Source organism: Psittacula echo (genome assembly GCF_963264785.1).
Source record: "Psittacula echo genome assembly, contig: SUPER_2_unloc_1, whole genome shotgun sequence".
NCBI lineage: Eukaryota > Metazoa > Chordata > Aves > Psittaciformes > Psittacidae > Psittacula > Psittacula echo.
This window is the reverse complement of record NW_027664283.1, coordinates 278,378-303,734: the sequence shown is the minus strand read 5'-3', so window position 1 is coordinate 303,734 and position 25,357 is coordinate 278,378.

Genomic DNA, 25,357 nt, shown 5'->3' with positions numbered 1-25,357 from the left:
TTCTGACAATCTAGTGAAGAAAGAAGTCTGAGATCACGCAAGAGAGGTGAATATCCAAACAACATAAAAGGCAAATTTTTATAATAGAAACTCTTGTTTCTCTATTGACAGTACGTACGAAGCTATTTTTATTCCTTGCAAGACAGTTATTTCATACCTGGGTGATTTTGATCAAGGCACTATTTGAAATCTAAATGTCAGCTTGACTAGAAGAAAATATATCCAGAAGTCATTAAAAGCAAAAGGCTGTGATGGGTATTATTTTCCTCAGTTTTGCCTACATTTATGATTCTGTTTTTAGAGTCTGTATAACTTGGTAGTACATGCAGAAGGAACATGGGGACATGTAGATGATTTTAAGAGAGGAACTCATGCCGTAACACCTGTTTTTTGGTGTAATTCCCTAGACAATACTGAAGGTATGAACAATTTCATGTTGTAAACTTCCCTAATGTACTTCTAGTCTTTCGGTCACTGGCATAATAGCTAATATTAGTGACATGAGAATATACTAGTGCTCTCAACCTTAATAAGCACATGGTTGGTTGACTTAAAATGCAGTTCTTATGCAAAGTGGAGATTTATCTTTTCAAGTAGTGATCATTGCCTCAAGTATAGCCACAAATGTTGATATGATCTTTATAAAACTAACTTTAAAAGGACAAGTAAGTAATTTCATAAAAAAGAAATAAATAGTCAAACACCTACTCAGAGTTCCACTCTTATCCAGTTCTAAATGAGGCAATGCTGATATTGATTTTGGTTTCACTGTTGCCACTAAGCCTACCTTAAAACACATGCGTGTTCTTCAGTGTTGTTTTGGAATATTTTGCAGTGCAGTATAAGCACAAAACTGATCTCTTTACCTATAAAGTAATATTTGTAAGGTTCTGTACCCTAAGGGCCAGACTGGCTAGGTAATAATCAACAGTTAATGGTGGCAAGGACTCTCCTGCTTTCTAGCACAACTATTCTCAGAACAGAGCTGCAATCTCTATGCTCTCTAGAGAAAATAAGTCAACCCAAAGGAGAAATATAAGTGATAGGACTGCAGCACCTCTCTGAGGTTTGTTTTTTCCTGCCCTATTCCAGGAGATTATTCTCACAGGAAATAGATCAATCTCTGCAGTCAGCAAGATATGGAGACACCATTATGACTGGCTTGCAGTGGGAAGAACTCCTGATAAACAGAGGTCAGCCATAGTTGTACCTTTGTAACCTCCTCATTTTTGTAATAGTCCTAATTAGAAGGGCATGTCAGCCACCGAAACTGTCCTCTTTCTGTCGCAATAAAAAATGAAGTAAACATGAGAAAGAAATAATCTTTGACATGCTTGTAATATATTTTTAAAGGTCCTATAAGGTTAAGAGCATTATCTAGAAAGCCAGCTGTGCTCTCTACTCCTCCCTGTTCTTGGTAAGTCACTTACTCAAATGGAGGACAGGTTGAACGTCGTTGCACTGACGTTTTGAACTTTATCAGCTGGTTCTTATCTCTTCTGCCACGCAAAATGCGTATGTGAGAACCCCAATTTCTGCACGTTAGCAGCAAGAAGATTAAAAGAAGAAACATGTCTTTTATTCAGCTATTCTTCACAAGCAGAAGACCTGAATGCCAATGGATTAGTACAGCTCAGAATATCAGACAAGAATATCAGTAGAGCACATGCACCTTTCTTCAACAGAATTAAAGACTCTATTGCTGCTGCATCTTTCTTAGTGCACACAGTGCAGGATGTCTTCTGCATTATTTAATACTACATGTCTAGTAACAGGCAGCTGTTCCTATTACTGCTGCTGTGTCTAGCAACCCATGTAATGAGTAAGGCTGTATCATAGTAGGCTCTTCATACAGACAGGAAATTGCCTCAGAAAACCTATGCTCTGTACCAACCAAACACGTTAATGAATGCAAAAGGGTAAAAAACCACAAGGAATTGAAGATCTGTATGAAAGGCTGGATGAAGCTGGTTCTGCTTGTAGGGTCATGACTGTGCTGGAAAGATCTCTCCCCTGCTTCAGCCTACACTTTGTGACCAAACAGTGAATTCAGGCAGGGGCCAGTCATTTCCTAAGGGCATCTGGACCTCACAGTGAAAAAGAGGTCAAATCTATCAGCTCACCCAGTATGCTGCCCTGGCCTCTGCCCTCACAGCCACAGGCTGTTGGCAAGCCCATGTACTCATTGCTGCTGGAGTGTTTCTTATTGATTGATTGTGGAGTTTAGCTTTGGCTACAAGAGCAAATAGAAGCTGTCATGTTCGTGTATACCTCTCTCACTTGTACCTGATGTGTCTGACTTTTCTTTCTTATCAGCTGAGTAAAATAAAGTTGCATTTAAAAAAATATTATTTTATAAATAAAATTAATAGGGTAAATTATTTTTTTAATAATGAATGAAAATAAACATATGGCCTTTTTTTAAATTAATGTTAACTGTTAAATATTTAGGAACATTAGTCCCTTTGCTTATTTGACACAGCAGCATGATTTGATACTCTTACAGGCACAAAATAGTCTAGATTCATGGAAAAATAGAAATGTTATTCAGAACACATACACTGGGAACAACGAAACTTGCAGTTGAGCAGGAAATGTTATGTCTAATTTCTAGTGCATAATATGAGACATAACATTATGTTAAGGACGGTAATAGTGCATTACAGTCAGTGCATGACAGAACTTCTAATGCTATGCTTTAAGCAGGAAAACTACAATTTCCCAAGCTTTTCTAATGTTCCAGAGCTTAAAACTACCATAGGTACCAGAAACACAGCATTTTATGAAGTAGCAGTGAAAGAAAGCATTTTTTGTTTTGCAGTGGCATTGATAAAGCCAAGTGACCTGACATATGAAAACATTACCATTATTATAAATAATACAAAAGACTTCTTATGCTGAGAAATCTACAATCAAAAAAGCCAAGTGGGATAAGTTTAACGTTTCACTACTAAGAGAAATGATGGTTTATATAGCATTATTGACAACTGAAATACTTTGGGAAGGAATTTGCCATTACAAAGCTTTTAAAGAACATATTGTATTTAGTGGAAGTGAATCTTTTGTGCTGATAGATATTGTGTTTCTTTTGGAGACAGACAAATATTTAGAGACTGTCTATTATTTGAAGGAAGGATATCCTCTGAACCAGATACCCTAGTATTTATAAACAAAAATATTATGAAAATGTAATTTCTGTGGGAAATGTTGGTGCTCCAATGTCGATATGGAAAGCTTCACTGTTAAAAGGGCAGACAGATACAGGTTTTTGGTTACAGTTTATTGTAAAGGTTTGGTTGCACAAATTCCATGCATCATTTATTACAGATATCACTGTCATTAAAATCTAATACAGTCTCATCTCTCTAAAAATGTGCATTTTCTAAGTTCTTAGAAATTTTACCAACATGAAAGAATGAATATTTTATCCTGTTAAGTTTGCAGTCAGCTCTTAGTTGCAGTATCAGATTTTCTTCTGGTAGTTAAGAAACGTGGTTAGCAGGTTTAGAAGCACAGTAGACTCGATGGGAATTGTCAGTTGATGAAACTCAGGTTTAATAATTAAATCCTGGTAACCAGAGAGGAAGCTGTTCTTTTTAAAAAGTCCTTCCAGACCTATGGTTATGTAATTGCTGTGCAGTTTAAGCCCATTACACATTCTCTCAAGTTGGCTGTTCTCTACTTACTCTACCTTGCATAAAAGCTTGTGCCCTGTGAGGCACTGGTGTGTGTGGAGTGGGAGTGGGAGTGGGAGCAACAAGCACACTGACGCTCAACAGGGCTTCTACATGCTTCTCACTCACACTGCAACGAGTCACCGCTGCCTTTTGCTGAAATCTGCTTTGGCATGCTTCACTTAATGGCAAATTGCCTGGGTACAGGCAGCTGTGAGATGCTATTTCTTTACATTTCAAGTCAAGTAGCACTTATCTGTGCACAAAGGGCAGTGCTAGAAGTATTGAACAGAGGAAAAAGAAAGGAGTCATTCGTTAATTCTACAAGCTTTTTCTATAACCAAATAAATTACTCTGTGTGAATGAGTACTTAGCTCTGCGCACATGAAGTGCTACATTAGATAACTACATATTATCCATTCTGCTGGATCAATAACACTGAACAGGAGGTGGTCTTTTATGTGGTTTATTTCTTCTTTTGGTCAGTTCAGTTAGTTTGGCACACATTTGAATTATATTTAATTAAAGCAAACTTAACAGCAACCAATTTTCCTCATACCTTTTACCTTTTAGCAAGAATATTTGCTAAAAAAGGTCTTGTCTGGGGAAAAGCCAATAAATCTTAACTTATCTTCTTCCCTGAGGAGATTCCTTATGTAGAAACTCCAGCCGTGTTGCTCAGTAGGCTTGAGTTCATGACTTCATAAACATTGTGCAGTTACAGAGAACCATTAATACCTTCAGCTGCATTATCATAGTTACAAATATGTTAGGCAGTTTTCATTTACACACCCTGATGTAAAGGACTGGAGCTTAAGAACAGGGTTATAACAAAGCCTATGTTATGTATAATGTATAATTTACAATGTATAATGCATAATATATAATGTATAGATGTGTCCTTCCTCTTCCACTCTGCTCTACCTGAAAATCCAGTGTGAAATAATAAAAGCTCCACTCTTACTTGGGTGCAAGCTTGGGGAAAAATATATAAAAAGTGTTCTAAATTAGCAAGTCTTGCTCATATCAGTGGAGAATTAAGAAAAAAAAAAAAACAAACACGAGAGGTGCTTTTGAAAATGATAGGAGAAAGTAAAATTACAGAATTATTTAGAATATTTGGTTTAATAATTCTGTTAGAAGAAATGACCTGCTTTGAATCTTGGGATGGAATGTGTGTATGTATGCATGTGTGTACATGATACATCCAGTGTGGGCTACAGAGATATAAAGCATATTTACAATTTTATTACTTAAAATTTACATTCTTTGCAAGATTAGTGCTCATCTGTTCTCTTTGATGGATTAAGTTACTTCTGTGCTACTGCACATCTATGATAACACAGTCTACCAGGGCTAGTCTGTATAATTTTATCATACTGAGGCCAAAAATGCTATCCTGCCCTGGCACAAACATTTTAATTATAGGCCAGTAGTAAAAACCCCTTCCCATTCCTTATCTCTGACAACACTCCACATACTGTGATATCACATAGTGGACAAAATTAGGTTAATTTCAGCTCCATGGATAACCTGTGGTATGATCGCTTAAATATAAAAGCAGAGCAGACATAAACAGTGGCACCCTGTAAGAGGGAATCAAACTGTCCTGCTAACATCTCTGAAGCAGCTGTCTCTCTCTTAAGACAGAGTTATCAGTTTAGCCACTGCTATTTTATCAGTCAGGAGTGTGCAGTACAGATGACCAGAAACATGCAGAGTGCCTGCTAAGAAGACGAGGTCAAGAATATACCCTAATATCTGCTCTAATTCTTGCTGAAACACAATGAAAAGCCTTATTGACTTCTCTTGATTTATGATGCAGACCTTCCTGCAGACAGCCCATAGTAAAAGGCTTGAACTGTTCAGTTTTGACAGCTAAACCACTCTGGTGTTTCTTGTGTAGCACCTGTGTACATGTCTTCATGAGCCTCCTAGATGTATCACTTTACATTTCCTATCATAGACTCATAAAATTACAGGATGGTTTTGGTTGGAAGGGACCTTAAAGATCATCTAGTTCCAAACCCCCCGCCATAGGCCTTGTCTCAGAGGCAGCAGCCTAACCCTCGCATAGTGGAAACCTCATGCGGGTTGTGCTTTCCTGTACTAGAAATGGGATTATATCCTAATGATTAAGAAAACCCCAAACAAAATCAACAAAAAACTCCAAAAAGAGGCAAGTAAAAATATAATTAAGAACTGACATATTCATTCTCGCTGTGTTTCAGCACAAAATAGCATAGTTTTTGGTTTGGATAAGGCGTCTGTGTCAGAGTGTTAGCTAGATCATGTCTTTGCCTGCTTAGAACAGAAAAAAAAAAACCAAATAATCCTTTTCAAAAGGCTTTTGACCTGGTTTTCTTTTTTTTTTTTTTTTGAAAATGGTATTAATATTGCCTGAATAAATGTTTTGTCTCCATGCATGGCAATTCCACACACTTTACAGAGATTCAGCATTAATATTTCCAGATTTAGCAACCTGTCTCAGGACTTCAGAAATGACAGATAAAAAGAAAATTTTCAAGGTTGTTTACTGCTTTGCAGGACTCAATTTTTTTATACTATGAATTTTTTATTCATCAAAAACATTCAAGACCTTGCCACAGGAAAAATGATGACTGAGAACTATATTTTTGCACTCAGGTTTAGTGGATATTCAGAGTTTGTAAGTCATCACTGTGATGTTGCAGGTTTTCTCTCCCACCACTTTGCATCACTGCTGTTTTCCTGGGGATCTTTGTGAAAACCCTCAGGCTCAGAGATAGCATGACATTCCTAGTGAATCCTTTTCCTGTAGACTCAGATTATAAGGTCACCTGGGCTTGGGGTCACACACTGGTTGTGAAGATCACAGCCTACCAGCAGCAGCAAGCCACTCCCATAGTGTAGAAAATGTATTTCAGCAAATTAAAAATGCCAGTCACTGGTGTATTTGATTAGCACCAATTCATGTGCAAGTGGAGAGAGCAGATAAAGGACCTAGAAAACACCCCTAAAGAAGAACCACCAATCAGACAAGCATGTGTAGGAAGGAGCGAAATTTCATGTACCTGCCAATAATGGTATGTGCTCCCTGGGAAGTTATGAAACCACACAGTTTAATGTTGTTGCTGGAGCAAACAAGTTACACTGCAAAATGTGTATTTCTTATTCAAAGGTTTAAAGATTCTCTTTTAAATGGATTGATCTAGTGTGAGGCCTCCCTGCCTATAGCAGGGGGGCTGGAATTAGATGGTTTAAAGGTCCTTTCCAACCCTAAATATTCTGCAATTCTATGATCTTTTAAATAATGAACAAATAGGACTAGTTTGTTTATATAAGACTACAATATTTTAATTTGTATATTTTCTGCCTTTAAAGTATCAAAAGTGCTATCCACTTTTGCTGGTATTTGCTCTTCAGTAGTTTATTACTTAGCACTACAAATTAGTAATTTCTTTTCAGACTACATTACAGAAAACAGCAAGGAATAAAAGAGAAGATCTCTGTGAGAGAGAACCAAAAGAGAGTGCTCTGCACAGCAAAGGAGCTGCTGTTTCTGCACTTAGAATCTCATCATTGTCACTAACATATCACCCTAAAGGTTCTTTAAGCCATTCACTAGCAGGTCAGAGCAGTGCACTTAACAGATCCGTGAACTGCTCTCTGGCTGGAGCAGGCAGAGGTGAGGTATATGTAGAAAACAAGATGACACTGCCAATGTGTTACTAGACTGAGGTCCCTTTCCTACGGGGATCCAAACTGAACCAGCATGTTCTTCTGTCGCACCCCTCAAACCAAGTCCTACAGCAGCTTTTGTTTGTGAGGTGTCAAGGATTTGCAGCACATAGTCAGAAAGTCACTGAGTTAAATATAAACACAGATATCACTACTGTGACGTGTGTACAGCTCAGTCAGGCAGTCCTGGACAGCATGGGCTTGAGAGGCCTTCAAGCCAGAATGACCATCCTTGCAGAAAGCCTGATGTCCCAGGGCAGCTATGGCTACATATGTGCTTAAAGCCAGTCTGGACAGCAGCAGTTTGCATCCCCTGAATCATAGAATCACAGAATGGTTTGGGTTGGAAGGAACCTTAAAGATCATCCAGTTCCAACTCCCCTGCCATGGGCAGGGACACCTTCCACTAGACCAGGAATACATCAAGACAAAGTTCAATGGAATGATAAACTAAGCCTGCAGTCCCAGAAATTCAACCACATAGCACATAAAACATAACCCACCACAACTTCATAATCATGTATAACAAGGTACACTATTTGATTCCAAACAGATTAGCAGCTCCTCCTGCTTGTTCTCCACTTGCTGTTGGAATCTCATCTGATCTAATTGGTTTCTGCAATAGCAACAACAGACTTAGAGTCTGACCTTCAGCTATCTGTTGATAAAACAGGATTACTATCTTTATGGAACTTGGTCAAAAGCTGAGGATTACAACTTTAGATTTAAACAGTGCTCACAGATGAACTGTTCAAAAGCAAAATTTCTGCTGGCAATTACTTTTAGCAATCTAAAAAAAGGAGAAGAATATTACATGACATACATGCCAAGGTGTCTGCAAGCCAAATGTTTCTCTCAGGCATTAGTAGCCAAAGTTGTGTAGATGCGTCCACTGAAAATTAAGCAAAAGCAATATAAATATTTTGTATATAAAACCACAGCTAATATTACAGAGCTTAACTGTTATTCCACAGCTTACCCCTTTGAGGTCTTTGAGGTCACTTAGCTAAATTATGTTTTGTCTTGTGTACCGGTAAAGAAAGGGGTCTGATGCCCAATTCAGAAGCTTCAAATCAAATGAAAAGGTGTAGGAGTTCACAGGCTGGGCTCAGTGGAGAGTTTTGAAGAGCCTCCTTTGAGGTGTAAAAGGATAATTAGCCAGAATTATGTGCCTATGGCATGAAAGGGGGTTCAGAAAGATCATGTATAGCTCTCAACATGCCTAAACTCATCAGCATTAATCTTCTGGTCTGGGTGCTGCTCCTTGCACTGTCAGCTCACCTAACTGACCTCTGCAAGGGTAAATAACATGCTTTCTGCTAATGCCCTGCAACAATCTGCCAGGGCCATGGGTTTAGGGTTTCTGTCTGAATCTTGTGCTGTGTAATTTGTCTTTGGTAATGCAGATAAAGCAGAAAACTGTATCCAGATATACAGCAGCTTTGTACATGTAGTGATTTGGGGATTATTTTGAGTCCCTAAGGTCAGTAATCAGTGATCACAAGGTGAGCATTTATCACCAGGAATTACTTTTGAAAACCTGGCTTGCTCTTTGTTATCACCCTTTATGACTCATGCTCAGTCCTACCCTTAATATTTGCTAATATTAAAAAAAATCAAAACCACCTATCACCACTAAAAAATCTGAAATGATCCTAAAGGACATTCTCTCTACTCTCATATTGTTAATGTACATTGTAGCAAATAAATGGTAACAAGCATTCATTTGCTAGCTTGCTCCAAATTAAGTACACAAAAAATATTTTGATGTTAATTTCTTTATTTGTATGTTAACTAAAATCAGTTGTGCTCACATTAAGACAAGACAGAAACGAGTTTCTCTGATGCTCTCTGGCCAGAAGGATGGCAAAAGTTTGTCTGAATATAGAGCTCTGTGTCTGAGCAGTAAAACGGTCAGAAGAAGGCAGAAAGAAGCTATTCTAAAAATATGCATTTATGTGTTCTTAATAAAAACCACAAATAAGATGACCTTTTCTACCAGCATTGAAAAAAATACGTGGGAAAGAACTGATATTTCCCTTGATCCTCATTAGATGCTGTTAGTGGTTGCTGCACTTACAGAAAAAGTTTCTTCTCTGTATGAGAAGATATTGTGTGTGGAAAGCAGCAATAAAGCCTGAGGTACTTCTTTCTGAGTGCTTCTGCAAATAGCTCAGTGGAGCTCACAATTATCCCTTTAAGTTATTTTAGCTTTGAAGACTTATCAGGAGAATCTTTAAATCAAAACCCAAAGTATTTACAGCAACTGGACAGAATTTTTTGAATGAGGGATTGGAAGCACATGACCACATGGAATTTTAAATTGCATTGAAAATGTTTTATGTAACTGTCCTTCCTATTATTTGTTTTCAGACCTCTAGTATTGTTCCAGAGAAATAGTCCTGCACAATGTGTAATAATGCATCACAGGACTCTGTTCCCATAGATCCAAAATTTCTTGGTTTAATCTTCATCTAAACAAATATTCCCTGAAATAAAATAGAATAATATTCTCAGTGGCATGTGCTGAGTGTTTTGAGTCACATGGAAGAATAAACAGAGTCCCCTGCCTGTTCCTGCTTCCTTTGACTCCTGCTTCCTTTCCCACGTGCTTTATTTCTGTTTGACCATTCCTTGGCCTTGCAGGTTCCATATTCCTATCTCAGCTCTAACAGCCCTGCAGCACTGTGTAGCTAATCAACCACCAAAACAAGCTTTGCCACCTTTATTGGGAACCATGGCTGAAACTTTTTCACATTATGGGGAATAATTCCATGTGGCTGTTAGAGATGTGCTGATCCATCTCCACACAACACACTGTGTTTCTTCACCTTTCTGCCTCTTTTATTCCCTACATTTGTTCTCTGAACTACTGGATTCTTAGCTAGTTTTATTGTTTGCTACAGAATATGCATGTTCTAAGATTTTTATTTTAAGTGACATCTTCTGAGGAAGAAATGTTAATTTCAGTCAAGGTATGAGCTAGACTAAAAGAAAAATGTTTCTTTTGACTCACATATCTCAAGCCCCTAAATCCAGACTTCATTCCCGAAAGCAGCTTTTCAATAGGAAATCAATTAAAAATATGATAGCTCAGAAAATTCCTCTCAGTTTGAGTTTGATTGCTGCTTAGATGACGTGTAAAATAAGTATGCAAAAAGACAACAATGCCACACTTAAAGGAACTGTGCTACTTTGAAGATATATCCAGCTAGCACCTGTTTTGGTGTCACAGCAGACTATCAGCTATGTTTCTCTTTTCCCTTCTCCCACTCATTTACCGAAACAGTACGAATGTTCAGTGCTCTCTATCCTACGTTGAATAAATTTTCACTATTATATAAATTTGTTTAAGTTTTATAGTGAATATTAAATATTAAATGGTAAATATCAAATAGGTCAATATTAAACAATTCTAGAGTGATGCAAGAAGAAATGTTTTGGTGATAACAGATCATAACAAAAATTACTAACAGTAGTGATGCAAATACATGTTATTAAAATATACAATTATGAAATTAAAACAAAATATACATTATTTAAAAGTTCTTCAGAAATGACAAAGTGTTTTTGTGGTATTTTGTGATTTTAAACACGTATGGGACATAATACTGACTACTCTGATACATACTATAGTTTACAACTTCTCCAACAAACTGTTTAAGGAGAACAAATTGGTTTTTGCTCCGAGTTTATTTACTGGGGCAAAAAGCTAACTGGACCCTAGTAGCAGACACATTTTAGTAGCTTCTGTTATGAAATTTTACAGATTCTTTTGATTTGTGAACTCTTACATATTTCTGATAGAGATGTGGACCCATATAGATGTGTTCCTACCAGAAGTATTTGCATACCTGCTTTAGAATAAAATAATTTATTTTTCTTGCCTTCTAAAGGCCTCCTATAGAACAGTCCACAGAACTCTAGGATATCCAAGCAGTAGGATGAAAATCCGTATTCTAGAATATATTATTTTGGATATTCCCTCCTGAATTAAATGTACTTCACAAACGTAGGGTATGGTTATTTCAAACCTGAAATAAAAATTAACACCTGGAATGGCGACAACCCAAAAGGCCAAAATAGCAATAAAATCTACCAAGTTGTTCAGAAAGCAAGAGGTTACAGCCCTGTACATATGGAATGAATATCTGGCCCTGCTGAATTTCAGGATTCACAGCGAAAATTGAATTAACCTAATTATGTCAAGTATAAGAAGAAATAGCTGTGGACAGATATATCTAGGCTTCCCAGAAAATGCAGAGGTTTGTATTTGATCAGAAAGTCTCTATTTGTAACTGGAACTATGCTACTTGCTCTTTATGCATGGGACAGTGACTCACATTTAGAGAGTAACCAGGGTCATCATGAGACACCACGTAAACATTGACAATGGTTAGTTAATATGAGATTGGGAAATATTCTTTTATAAGAACTCTCTGATCAGTGTCTGTCTAAGCAAAATCCATGGCAAAAGAAATTCCTACACAAAAGTTTGTAACTACCTTTGGATTGGACTTTGCCAGCAGAAAAACAAAGAAGAAAGATATTTCCTTTGAAAATTGCAGTTGCCCACAATCAACACCTACTGACGTGATTACCTGCTCATCAGCTGTCACCTTGCCAGCCAATTACTGGTGCACCTAAGGTCAGGATAAGAAGAGCTCAGTTTTCCAATAGCAGAATACTGCTAAGACAATTTCACAGGTGACTTTTGGATAAAGAAGGAAGGGACCCCATGGTATGCTTCTATTAAAGTTCAGTGAATAAGAAACAGTGGTCATTTTTCATTTTGGTGTTCTGAGAGAAGCTAGAGAACAGCAATTTACGACATAAATCATGCCAGAGTTCTTGTTTAATAATATACAAGCTCTTGTTTAGAGGCTAAGGATAACAGAAATGTTTAACTAAACGCGTGAAACCAAATAATATTTCTGAAACAAAATGCAGGTTTGAATCTCTTTTGGCACATAGATAACCTAGATAACCATCCATGTCTGTACACATCTATTACTAACCATTGCAGTTTCTGAGAAAGTACACTTGCTGATCTCAATTCACAACACTGCAGAGAAGCAAATGCACTAAGTAAAATAAATGCTAGCAGCGCAACACTAGCTCTGAAGATCTTGCCTTTCTTTTCAAAGTAGTGAAGAAAGGCATTATAACCTGATCTGACCATGCAGTGTCCAAACAGCCAAACAACTTCTGAAATCAAGTAAATTATTTTGGCTTAACTTCATTTTAATTAAGGGACTTAAAAATCAGAGTCTCTAAGGGTCTCCAAAGCTATAGCACAGCTAATCCGGTTCATCAGTCACCACTGAGAAATATAGTGGTCAGTGGGCATCAGCAGCAAAACAGAGATGAAGGATTCTGCATTACAGAGAGGAAGTAAAAGTCCCCTCAGAGAACTGATAGCATCAGTTAGGTAGAGGAGTCACTTCCTGAGTGGAAACTGAAATCAGATATAATTCTAACAATATCCACCAGGAAATCACAAGAATCTGCAGGATTCTTTAGTTTTCAAGAAGATGTAGATGTTTCTCTGAATCTCAAAAGTTAATGTACATGGCATTTGTTTTCAGCAAGTTCAACAAGGAATATGACAAAGATCCTGTTGTCCTTGCCTCCAAACTTATTCATGTTTTTTGAGTTGCTACCTGATGAGCCATTTATATAAATGTATCCCAAGTTATTTCCTCTGCTGTCTCTAGACCAACATGCCAACTTACTTACATGCCAACCAGAGAATATTGTGCTATTAAAGCAATAATTTGGAGATCTTGAATAAATGACCATATCACTTCAAGTATCTCAGAGTTACCAATATACTCAGAATGATCATCACCTAATATCATGAGGTAGAAGCTGTCAGGAGCCCATATCTGGTGTTTGTACCATGGCTATTGTTACACATAATCCTAATTTGTCTAACACCTTGTTCATTTCATTCAATGGTGTTATATCAGGATATTGTTGGTACATTCCCTGTAGCTTTTCCCAATACAGTGCAGGATTTTTGCTCAGATGACCTGACATAGAAGTAGTATGACAATGCACTCTGGTGAAGCAATGCGCCTAATGGTAGCTATGGTCCCACACCAAGATATTATTTCTATTTACTTATTCATTGATAAGTGAACAGTATATGTGGGAGGGGAGACACTTACTTAGGAGGCTTAGGTACGGTAATGAATCACTCTATAAATAAGTACAATCAGGACTAGTTACTTTCCACCGTGTAAATTTCTGCCAGTATTCATTGTAGGGCAAAGGCGTATTAAACTCAAGATTGTAATAGCAATCTGAACATCATCTTGAGAGCTGCACTTCGTTTGAAAAGTAGGGAAGAAGGTGCAGGAGTATCTGCTTCAAGTGGATGCTGTTGAAGTAGAAAGCATATTGAGTTTAGCCAAATAGCCGGTTAGTCTCTTTACATATTCACTGTGAGTAATGGAGAGATTCCTCCAGAAGGCGATTCAAGAGATGTAAATTAAGTTCTTGATATATGTCCCGTTTTGAAGAGCTCCTAGCTCTTCATTGGCTCTTCAGGGAGTTTATTTGGCTAGTTACCTAGCCAAAATTGGAGGCTATAAGTTTGTTTCCTCTCCTCAGCTGCCTTCTCCCTTCCCTCCACTATGTCAGTAGCTGCCATTGACAGTGTTCAAGCTTCAGACATCATCCAACCTTTCATTAAAGACCCCAAAATGCTGACAGCACTGTTTCCTTGTAAAGTTTTTTTTGTCCTTTGAGCTCCGTTTTGCCTGCTGATAGAGGTGTTTTCAAAAAAAATTCAATCAAAAGAGAGATGTTTTCCAAGACCACAAGGTGTAGAAATTCTTCCAGGGTTTTGGGATGAATTTCAGTTTCCTAATGTCAGCCTTCTGAAACAATATGATTCATACTTTTTCACAGAAACTTTGGCACTTTCTCAATAAATTCTTACTTTCTCTAATACGAATCGCTTATTTATTTCCATAAACCTCAGCCATTCTCATCACACCTCACTGATGGCATATGCCATACTCACAGAGTTCACTGATCCGTAAGTGACCGTAGGTGTAATGACCCCAATTGCCTGCACATCAATGTGCTCAAACACACAAAGACGGGATTTGCATACAAATGAATGTTTGGAAGAATACCTTATAGGCCATAATAAAGCTATATTGCTGTGTAACCACTGTTAATCTTCTTTTGTAACTGGTTTTGAAACTGTTCTGGAGCATTCCAGGATCAATTAGGTGGAAGAATTCAAAAGTTTTAGAAAAGAGCAATTCACATCTGATGTCTCATTTAAGGACTCCAAAGAAAACAATGAACCACTAGTCAGTCCCTTCTAACAGACCTAACAGATCTTTGTACAAGATACTGCTTTTTATGTTTTGAACAAACTTATATACTACTCTTTTTACATGAAAGCACTAATTTCAATACAAAGAGATTATAATTTTCATAAGATTATCTCATTTTTCCTTTAAATCTGGAATTGGGAAAGTATTACAAAATTGGCTTTCTCTGGATTTAGTAAGGTGATACTTCTGAATGTCAGTTCTGACATTCTACCCTCTGAAAACCTTTCCCCATGGTAATTATCCTGCTATTAAAAATTTTGTAAGACTTCAGCTGTAGCAGTAGAAACACCAATCATACACTACTTTTATGCAACTGGGTTTCTCCTTTGCATTCAGTGGAGCTTTTATAGCTGTAGTTGCACATGTATGTATTATTGATGAGGGTAAATGTCAGTGAATGACAGACACATCCTACATTTGAAAGCTAAAAGCTTGAGCTGTAGAGAGTTTCTTACCTGTTATCTTCTGTATATCTATGAAATAGCTGATGAGTGTGAACAGAAATTTCCTAAAGAAAGGGTTTTCCTTCTGCTTAATGAAAACAAGAATTCAAAACACAGTTAAATCCTGGATCTGTTAAATTCAGTGCAGATCCACTGGAACAATAATTTCCAGTGAAAAGTGACTCAGGCCCATCCCACCAGATTTTTACTTAAAAGTTGCACCATAGAATCATAGAACCAACTAGGTTGAAATAGACTTTTAAGATCATCAAGTCCAACCATTACCCCAGGACTGCTAAGATCACCATAAAGCATATCACGGAGGGCCACCGTGAAATCCACAAAAATTATTTTAAGTAAACTGAATTTAGATCTGTAGTACCCTATGCTTAACAGTGAAACCTGATTTCATGTAAAAGTTGTTGAGTCCTTTGAAAATTTACTGTTATCTAATTGGACTTCTATTACAAAATTCATCATAAAATTTATCAGATTATCACCAGTTTTCACAGAAATGCTAGCAAACTTCATGAATAACTGGCTTATGACACTACTGGAGATCACATAGGGATTGAGGAAAGCAGTGATTGTATTTGCCTTCAGTCCAGTAAAGCACTCAGGTAAATGAAAACTTCTGTTATCATCAACAGAGTTGTAGATACAGCTAAAGAAAGCAAGATTTACACACTCACATAGATCATAGTCCAAGATCTTATTAATTTATACTGGACATAAGGATTGCATGAACATTTCTATCTTTCTTAAGCTTCTATATTACCATATAAATGACTTACATTTCTGCAGACTAAGGAAGTGAAGTGTACTAATGAGTGATAAGGCTGACCTGAGGCTGCAGGGCTAAGTACAAGCTAAATACAATCTGCCCTCTTTTAAAGATGATTCATTGTCATGAGTATGGGCTGTTGGTACCCAGAGTCTTAATCTACTATGTTCTTCCTGCAACAAGCTGAGCTATCTGCAGAGACTCTATGTGTGTATGTGTATGCTTGTACTTTTATCACAAACATTGGGCTGTGTTAATTCTCCCAGCTTTAAGGAAAAAACATTATCTTTTAGGTGGGGTCTAAAATGAAATTAATTTCACTGCTGGAACAGTGTTTAAAGGATGCTTTTCTATGGGCTTTGTAATGAACAGCTGCTTCCTATTAAGGGGAAGGTAGATCCCCTTTTTACATTTTACAAAGGAAACAAGATTAATTAAAGCAATTAATCTATGCAGTAATAGTAGCTTTTGGAATTTTCCATCCCCCTACAAGTTTGCAAGTCAGCTTTAGTGCTCTCTCACCTTTCCTTGTCTTCGGTGCCAAAGCAAAAGCTGCATGAATACTTATTGCTCGTTCTGCAAATAGAAGGATATGCAAAAGAATGAGTTAAGCAAATCAAATTAACAGACAGGATCTTGCATAAAATATCTTACTCCCAGAGTAACATTTTTGTCAGACTGCTGAACTGATGTTTCCTTTCATTTGAACACCTCAGCCAAGTCCTTGTGAAAAGCAAAGCCTTGCTACCTTTCAAACTGACTAAACAGGCCTTAAGGCTTCTACTTTATATTTAGGTGCTTTTTAGGGATAAGGCTACTTTTAAAAAAGCACCTTCAACAATTATGAAATACTAATCATATTTGTTGTTTCAGGGTTCATTTTGGTTTTTCTTTGGTTGTTTTTTTTTGTTTGGTTTGGTTTGTGTTTTGGTGTTTTTCCACTACCCCAATACAGCTGATTGGAACAGTTGTTGCTGTGATAGTTATATTTTTTTCCTATATATTTACTTTCTTGCATTTTCTACTCTGAACTCGAAGATCTCCAATATTTGTGAAAGATCATTCATCAATATTAGCCACATAATCTCCTTAGATATTTTAAACTGCAAATGTGGTAATTTACATTAATACTGTTAGACCAAAGTCATATAGATTTGGTTTTCAAATCTAACAGGTGCCATTTGGACAGGTCAGAATGGAGCAGAAACAGGACTTTGGAGACAGAGGACCTCAGGAGGTCCTATTCAAGCTGCAGTCCATAGTGAGCCAAAAGATATTGTCAAAACGAAGATTCAGATCACAGAGAGACAATAAGTACAATTGTAATTCCTTCACTGCAGCTTTCTACTCCTCTCAGAGGTATTAGGATGTGGGTGGAAAGAGAACTGCACAATCCTCATGCTATGATGATCACATGCTCAAAGGCGTCACTATTCAGTGTTTAATCAGAAAAAACTGTAGTTCCTCAATCTCCCTGTAAAGCATCATTCGCAATCTCTGTAGACTATGATCTTGAGCAGTGGGATTGGCTCCATCTCCTGGACAGGTCCCGCAGGCTTTATTGGAGCTACAGAATTCTTGAGGGAATACTGAGAATGCAAGTGCTGAATGGAGAATAGCTGCAAATCTGTCTTCTACAGGACCTTGCTCTAGAGAATAGGAATTTTTTAAAGAAATCATCTTGTTTCTCTGGGCTTACCAGTACCAGCCCTTCTCAGTACCACAAAAAACTCCCAAAACCTGAGAGGTCAAAACTTCAATTTGACTGTAATAGCAGTCAGGTTTGTCTTGATTTGCATTCTGATGCCATCCTTGGGCCCTCAAATACATGACTGATTTTATGAAGTGTACCTGAAGATCCAATAATATTGTTTGGGTTTATTTTTTTAACTTTCTGTATTTGTTTCACAGGGAAAGCTCAGGTCTCTACAGGAGTGGTGATCTTTAGCAGCCCAACGCTTACACAGCTCTCTAGAGAAACGAAACTGAACTGGCAGGGAGAGTGCTCCCTGTTTCAAAGGATCTTCTATTTTCTCATCTCCTTCTTTCCCTTCTATTGTTCTGCCTGATTTTGGCTGTTCTCTGTAATGGCATTTCCTTAAGGTCAATCTATTGTTATGTAGGAGCGTGATAGAGATATCAGGCTGAGTCATGCGCTATTTGCCAACTCCACACCTTTCAGCATTCTGCCACAGAGTGGAGGTAAAATAGCTTTGATTAGTGCTACTTCCTAAATAAAATCTGTTTTTTTAAAAGTCAATGAGTAAGAAAAGGAGCTCTAAAAAGAGTATTACTTTTTAACGCATTTTCCTTGGGTTTTCATAAGCCTGCAATAAAACTGAAACTGTTCAGGGCCAGCAGCATTCACAAATCATGCTTTAGTAACATGCATATAAATCTAAGAGAAAGAAACAGGAAAAAATGCAACAAAGAAGCATATTTTAAATCCACTGAGGATGCAGAATAAGAATCAATTAAAAAAAAAATTGTGTAAGACACTAACCTTAATTTTCTTTGCAGCAATCTTGTATTTCAAATTATTTTGCATTTGCCTTAAACAATTTATAATAACTACATAAAACATCTGTATCACAGCCCAAATGCCCAAAAGGGGCATCCTGAGATGATTGCACATGTGGTGGGAAGGTACTTAATAATTTGAAATTTTTCCACTTGGCTGATATTAAGAAACTGTTAGAGACAAAATATGTTATGCTTCTGATAAGGGACAATGCTGCAGAGCTGCTACTGGATGAACTATCTAGCTTGATACATAAGCATGTGTTTACTTTTGCCACCTTAGTTCTACAAAGCAAATTTTGATAACTAAACCCAAACAGAATTTTACATTTGTTTTTTTTCTCTCTTCCTTTCAGATTGCACTTGTGGTCACTAGTCAACATTTTCCTCCCTCCCTGACATATTACAGGTGTCAGCGATGCAGGTTTCAGGGCTACCCATGCGTTGGTATTTTAGGTGAGGTTTGTCAGCATTCAAAGTGCTTCTTATTCTCAGCTTTGCTGGGGAGAAGAGCAGCAGGGATAACTCTACATAAAAAATAACTGTTTCCAAACGGGATGAATTCTGGTATCATGAGAGGAAACATATTGACCTAAAACTTCAGTCTGGAGCTCTGTCATCTTGATGCTTTGGTAAATCTGGGACAAATTCTTCTGAAATATGTAGGTTCAGACCACCTTCATCACTCTTTCTATTAAAACAATTACTGTAACAACTAATGATTAACCCAAAAGGTCATGTTGGCCCATCTTGGGTGACTTCTTACACAATGTAGCTGTAAATTTCACATAGTAATTTCCCCCTTGAGTAAAATATCTTAAAACTGTGAGCAATAGCTTCCAGCTGAAGCCTTTAAGGAAAAAAAATACACAGGCTCCTCCAGCTCACACGAAATTCACCATGAGCCTTGGGAGTATCTCCCAGGTGTTAACTAACTTAATCAACAATGAACTCAAGTGAATTTCCATTTTTGACATTTATTAGCTTTATTAGCCTAGGCCACTGAATTTTGCCATGTTGGGTGAAACAATGATCAGGATTTTATTCTCTAAACACATAATATGAACTCACCCACCCTTTTCCAAACTTTTTTCTCTAAATGCTGGACTTTTAAATTGTATAGCCTCCTTTTCCACCTTGTGAAAAGATATACACAATCCATTTCAGTCTTAGGCACCTAAAGCAAGGCTCAAAAAAGAGGCCATTGCAGGTCCCCCTCCATTACTTATGAAGAAAATGTGGGCAGCTGAATTGAAGGCCATTTTTAGGCCACTAATATTGCATTAGGTGAATAGCTAAAGTGGTCATGAGTCAGTCGTGTCCTTCTCTCTGTAAAGTTGTACCATCTGAACTTCCATGTTCTCTATGTTCCCATTTCAGAAATCACAGGCAGGTTTTGGGCTTTCTCTGAACAGTGTCTTGCCCATGATGAACACTATGAAAAGCAAGTTCTCAAGCAACTGCAGTTTTCTTTCCTACAAGGACAGCTCTCCTCCCCACTACCAACCTCTTTGCTTTTCCTGAAACTTTCAAGGGTAAGCTTTTTAAAGAGACAACCATTCTTCTGTTGTATTCAGTTGCAACTGGCCAATGAGTTAGTGGTCCTTGGTATGGATAGGCACACCCACATGCATGCACATACACATGTAAGCTTAATTTCCCAATCTGGCAATTTTAAATGAAGATTGCAAGTAAATATTTGAGGATAAACATAAGCACATATTCTTGCTCATTTGGAAACATGAAATGACTGACTGGTAATGAAAAAGCTCTGCATTTTCCAGAGTTTGAAAGCTGATTCATAAGTCATGTTGATTTAGACAAAAATGTCCAATGAGGTACCTTCCACAGTTCCATCTGATTGATTTATTTTCTTTCATATTAATTGCTTCAAAAACTTCTGTCAACCATACCTCATGCGCTTGCAGCCCAGAAAACCAACCATATCCTGAACTGCATCAAAACGATCGTGACCAGCAGGTCAAAGGAGGTGATCCTGCTCCTCTACTCTGCCCCTCTACTCTGTTCTCGTGAGACCTCACTTGGAGTATTCTGTACAGTTCTGGTGTCCTCAACATAAAAAGGACATGGAACTGTTGGAACAAATCCAGAGGAGGGCCATGAGGAAGATTAGGGGACTGGAGCACCTCCCCTATGAAGGTAGGCTGAGAAAGTTGGGGTTGTTCAGCCTGGAGAAGAGAAGGCGGCATGGAGACCTCATAGCAGCCTTCCAGTATCAGAAGTGGGGCTATGGGGCTATGGGGATGCTGGGGAGTGACTCTTCATTAGGGACTGCAGTGATAGGACAAGGGGTAATGGGTTAAAACTTAGACATGGAAAATTTAGATTGGATATGAGGAAGAAGATCTTTACTGTGAGGTTGGTGAGGCACTGGAATGGGTTGCCCAGGGAGGTTGTGAATGCTCCATCCCTGGCGGTGTTCAAGACCAAGCTGGACAGAGCCTTGGGTGACATGGTTTAGTGTGAGGTGTCCCTGCCCATGGCCGGGGGGTTGGAACTAGATGATCTTAAGGTCCTTTCCAACCCTAACTATTCTGTGATTCTGTGATTTCAAGGTGCTTTCCAACCCTAACTATTCTATAATTCTATGATTCTATACCTGTCTCATTGCCGTTTATAATCCCTGTAGACTATAGGGTTTTGCTCTCAATTAAGTTTGTGTGGAATTATCCTGAAGAAATCTGTTCTGGTAACAGAGTGGCAGTTCTCCCCTAAACCTGGGAAGATTAGGAAGAATAATTCTGGTTTTCTGGATATAATACTTTTTCCACAACAGGATACTAAATTCAGTGTTTGGCCTTCTATGTATAGCTCAAAAATAGCTTTGTACAATACCTTAATTTAGATTTCATTAGCTAAGCAATACTTGGATGGAGGACCTCTCAGGATGTTGTAGTGGTGAGCACACAGTAGCACCTTGCTTAAGTCAGCACCAAAGTATGAGCATTTCTTACTGAATATACTATGATGCTCTTGAAACTTGAGGATTTAAAAAATCCTGTTGTTCTTTATATAAGTATAATCTTTTAAAATACAGTGATGAAATTTTACTTTAGGAAATTAAACTTCCTACAGAATTTCTGTCTGATGAAAGAATCTTCAATGTCCCATCCTAAACCATGTATATTGTCAGACGTTAACAAAAAGTTACCAGGTTCCTTCTCTAATAAGCAGCTACATTTCAGTGGTGATGTCTTGTATGTGTAAGGATAAACAAAACATTTGGGAAATCTTTTCTGTTACTTGCTAGGTTTCTGTTGTTGTAGCAACATTGCTTGTAGCAGCTGTGAAGCTTATGGGGTTTGTTAATAAAAGAACACACAGGCATAAGAATGGAGAATCTTGGTTACAGAAGTAAATTAAAGCTAGCACTTGTACAGTACTTTAAATTTTTAAACCTTTTTTTTTTTCAGATTGTTTTCTCTTTTCTGGGTTTTAGCAAGTGATTCCTGTTAGCTCCGTATTATCTACAATAAAATGTTTGTTATCTATTTAGAACTACACATTCACTTCCCCTTCCACCCCATATGAATATACATGCTACTACTCTAATACGGATAATGTAATGGCGCTATGCCTTTTTGTATCATATGAAATTCTAACCCAGCATCCTTTTAAGATATTTTGTTCTTAAATAAAGAGGAATGTATGAAATAGCTACAGTAGATACTACAAGCAAACTGCTGTGAATATTCATTATAATTATGAAGTTTGTTTTTTGGTTTTGGTTGGGGATTTTTTGCCAGTTTCCACTGCTTTCATGTGCTTTGCCAATTGTTGCATTCAACTAAAAAAAAACCCAAAAAAGCTACAGAAGATGTATTTCATGGATTCACTCTGGAAGATTCACTCTAGAGTAGATGCATTAACATTCAATACCATACTTTGCAAGAAATTCCAGTAACTATATTAAGGATATTTTTGACATGAGACTCAAATTGTCATGGCTGTCAAAAGACGTCCCTAATTTGGCATGCTCAGACAAACAAGGAGAACGAATTATAAAGCCGTTGCCTTTTTGCAAGCATTCAGAAAGAAATGTGATAAAGAACAAGTTTGCCCAAGACCTTTTTTTTAGATCTGCATCAACTACTAAAAACACCAATAAGTCCTTGTCAGAAAGTAAATGTTTCACAGACTGAATCAAACACTGGTTAATAAGTTATCTGAGAATCAATCTCTATTCATCCAGGTTCTGTCTGTTAGTTCCACCTTTAATTCCACTATACTTCTCTGTGGGTTTATCATTGAATATTCTGAAAACAGAGTGGTAAAATACTCTAGCAGAAAAACAAAGCAGACTGCAAGAAGAAAAATGCATTAGCTCTGGAAAGCTCATTTGAAATTTATGAGGGATTTGAATTTTAGTATCTGAATTTGCCAGTTCACAAAGGAAGAAAGTAGGAGGCTGTGAGTGAAGAAGTTTCTTATGGTTCTTCATTTGTAACCAGCCACAAAGGAAGGAACTCTGTGCTCAAGCAGACTTTGTAGAGCTGTTCAGTCTGTGCCTACATCAAGTCTGCTGTCAGGATGTTGATGCAGCTTGGGAAAACTTTCTGGGCATTAACTTGCCTTGCTCTTACATTCACACACCCACAGCATAAGGACCCTGTCCACTGACCTGCAGCTTCAAGAAAACAGAAAGGTTTTGATACACTGTATATGTTCAAAGAAATTGCAAGATGTTTTCTCACAGAACGCAGAGTTTGACTGTTTTTTTCAGTATTTACTATGGGAGGTGACTATACGTAACACATTCAAGCCAGTTTTGCATAAACCACAGGTTCTTTATTTCCATAACATGGATATCATCTAACCAGAGGGACTCCTTTTCAGTCACCAGTACTACGTTTGGTCTTATGAGCAGATAACAATCCTACAACAGCATTTTTTTTTTCCACAAGGAGTTTTGATATCTTTTCGTGAGAATAATCTGAAATCAGGCAGTAATACCTAGAACAAGGCAATCCAACAGTTTCCCCTAGAACACAGAAGTGCTGACTACTGTGTGAATTGTTCATGGTCTATGGACCACGAATCATTGCATCCTTCATAAAAGTAGACCTTGGAAACCTACATACCTGAATACAATTAATATGTGCAAATAAGGACTGTAGGTAGGGTAAGAAGGCAAAAGGATACACAAGAGCTTTCAGAAAGAATGACTGAGTTCAGGGAAGTTCTGTGAACCAGAGAATGGGTTGCTGTTTCACTTGAGCATGTATATGCTTCTGTAACAGTCATAGACCCAGGGAGAGCACTGGTTTTTTTGAGAGACATGAAAATAAGCTTTTAGCCATTTGGGTACTAAGAGCTGTCTTGAGGTAGAAAACTGTGAGAATAAACCCACTTACTAGAGCTGGGGAAGCAACTTTATGGAGAAGCTAGGCAACTGGAAAGGGCAGGTTTGAAGAGGGAGGAAGTTAACTCCATGGAATTGTCAAGCCTGAGCTAGATGCTGAAATAAATAAGTACAAAAGCAGTAGTTTGCAGGTAAAACCCCCAGCTCTGTCTCTTTGGTGGTACTCCACTAAAAAAAGAAAAGAAACATGTCAGAGATGATAAGTTGCCTTTGTCATGTCTTAGTTGTAAAGTTTAAAATCAGACAATGCTGTCTCAGACAGCCAGCATAAACAGCAGGGATGGAAGGACCTGTGCTGGCACAATACCTCTTTTTAGCTGTGAATTCGTAACTATGAAATGTTTTTTCAGGTTCGTTTAACTTATTCTAAGAGTTAAACTGACTTACGTAGATGGAGAAAGGAAATTAATATAGTTCATGTCTAAGGACATATCTTTTTTTTTGATAGGAAAGAGTACCTGCAAATCACAAGTATCCCTGGTATTTTAAGGTTGTTTTCAAAATCTCTGTAAGGACAGCTGAACTATTCTCTTAAAGGAGAAATGCAGATGAAACTAAGCATTACAGGAAAATGTACTGTTACCAGTATTGGAGATTTTAAAGTACAGTATTCAAATTGTTAATTTGCTCAAGGAGTTTACATCTCATGCCAGCTTGTTTTCGTGGAAGACTTCAAAACAAGTTTCCAACAAGCTGAGCTGTAGGATGAACCTTGCATCATATGATGTGGGGATAGAAAATCACGAGCTTGAAAAAAGAGGAAGATAGAGCTGCTGCACAATTAACCATTTCCTCTTTTATATTTTGTGCATACATCTGAATAATGACTGAGTGTAAATTCCACTACTTCTCATGGAAAACTTATACTAAATTTAAAAGACTTTTTTTCTGCTCCAAGTTTGTTCCTGGCTTCTATCACATTTACTATATTTTTATGTATCTGTCTGTGCCTTAAGAGACCCATTTACCTTTAGAAAAGTGTATTTTTGAAAATAAGACTCAAGAACCTTCCAAAGGCAGGGTTAGAAAATGAAAGAAAATCAGAACTAAGACAGGGTATGTGCTGGAGAGAAGTAAGAGTCTTCTGGGAAACCATAAGCTCTTTTCATCTTCCCAACATGTAGATTCATGTTGGTAACCACATGACTGCTGATTCATAGGTTTATTTTGCAAGTAACCTGTAGGTCTTGCAAATAAAAAATCAGTGGTATAACATCATTGTATGGGCACATAAGACCTGACTGAATCACACATGTTTCAAATCTTCTGGTCCTGGAGGTGAGCAACATAGAGTCTGCAGATAAAAGCAATGTCATCCAAAATATCATTACTTTTGGGTCTGTGGAGATAGTGGTGGTGATGTGATGTACTGGGAGCTAGAATGTTGATTTTCCGCATGTTCAGTGTTAAAACAAGTCAATAAATCAAGAAGCCAGGAATTATTTTTTTCCATGTTCATTTTGGGGGACAGTAAG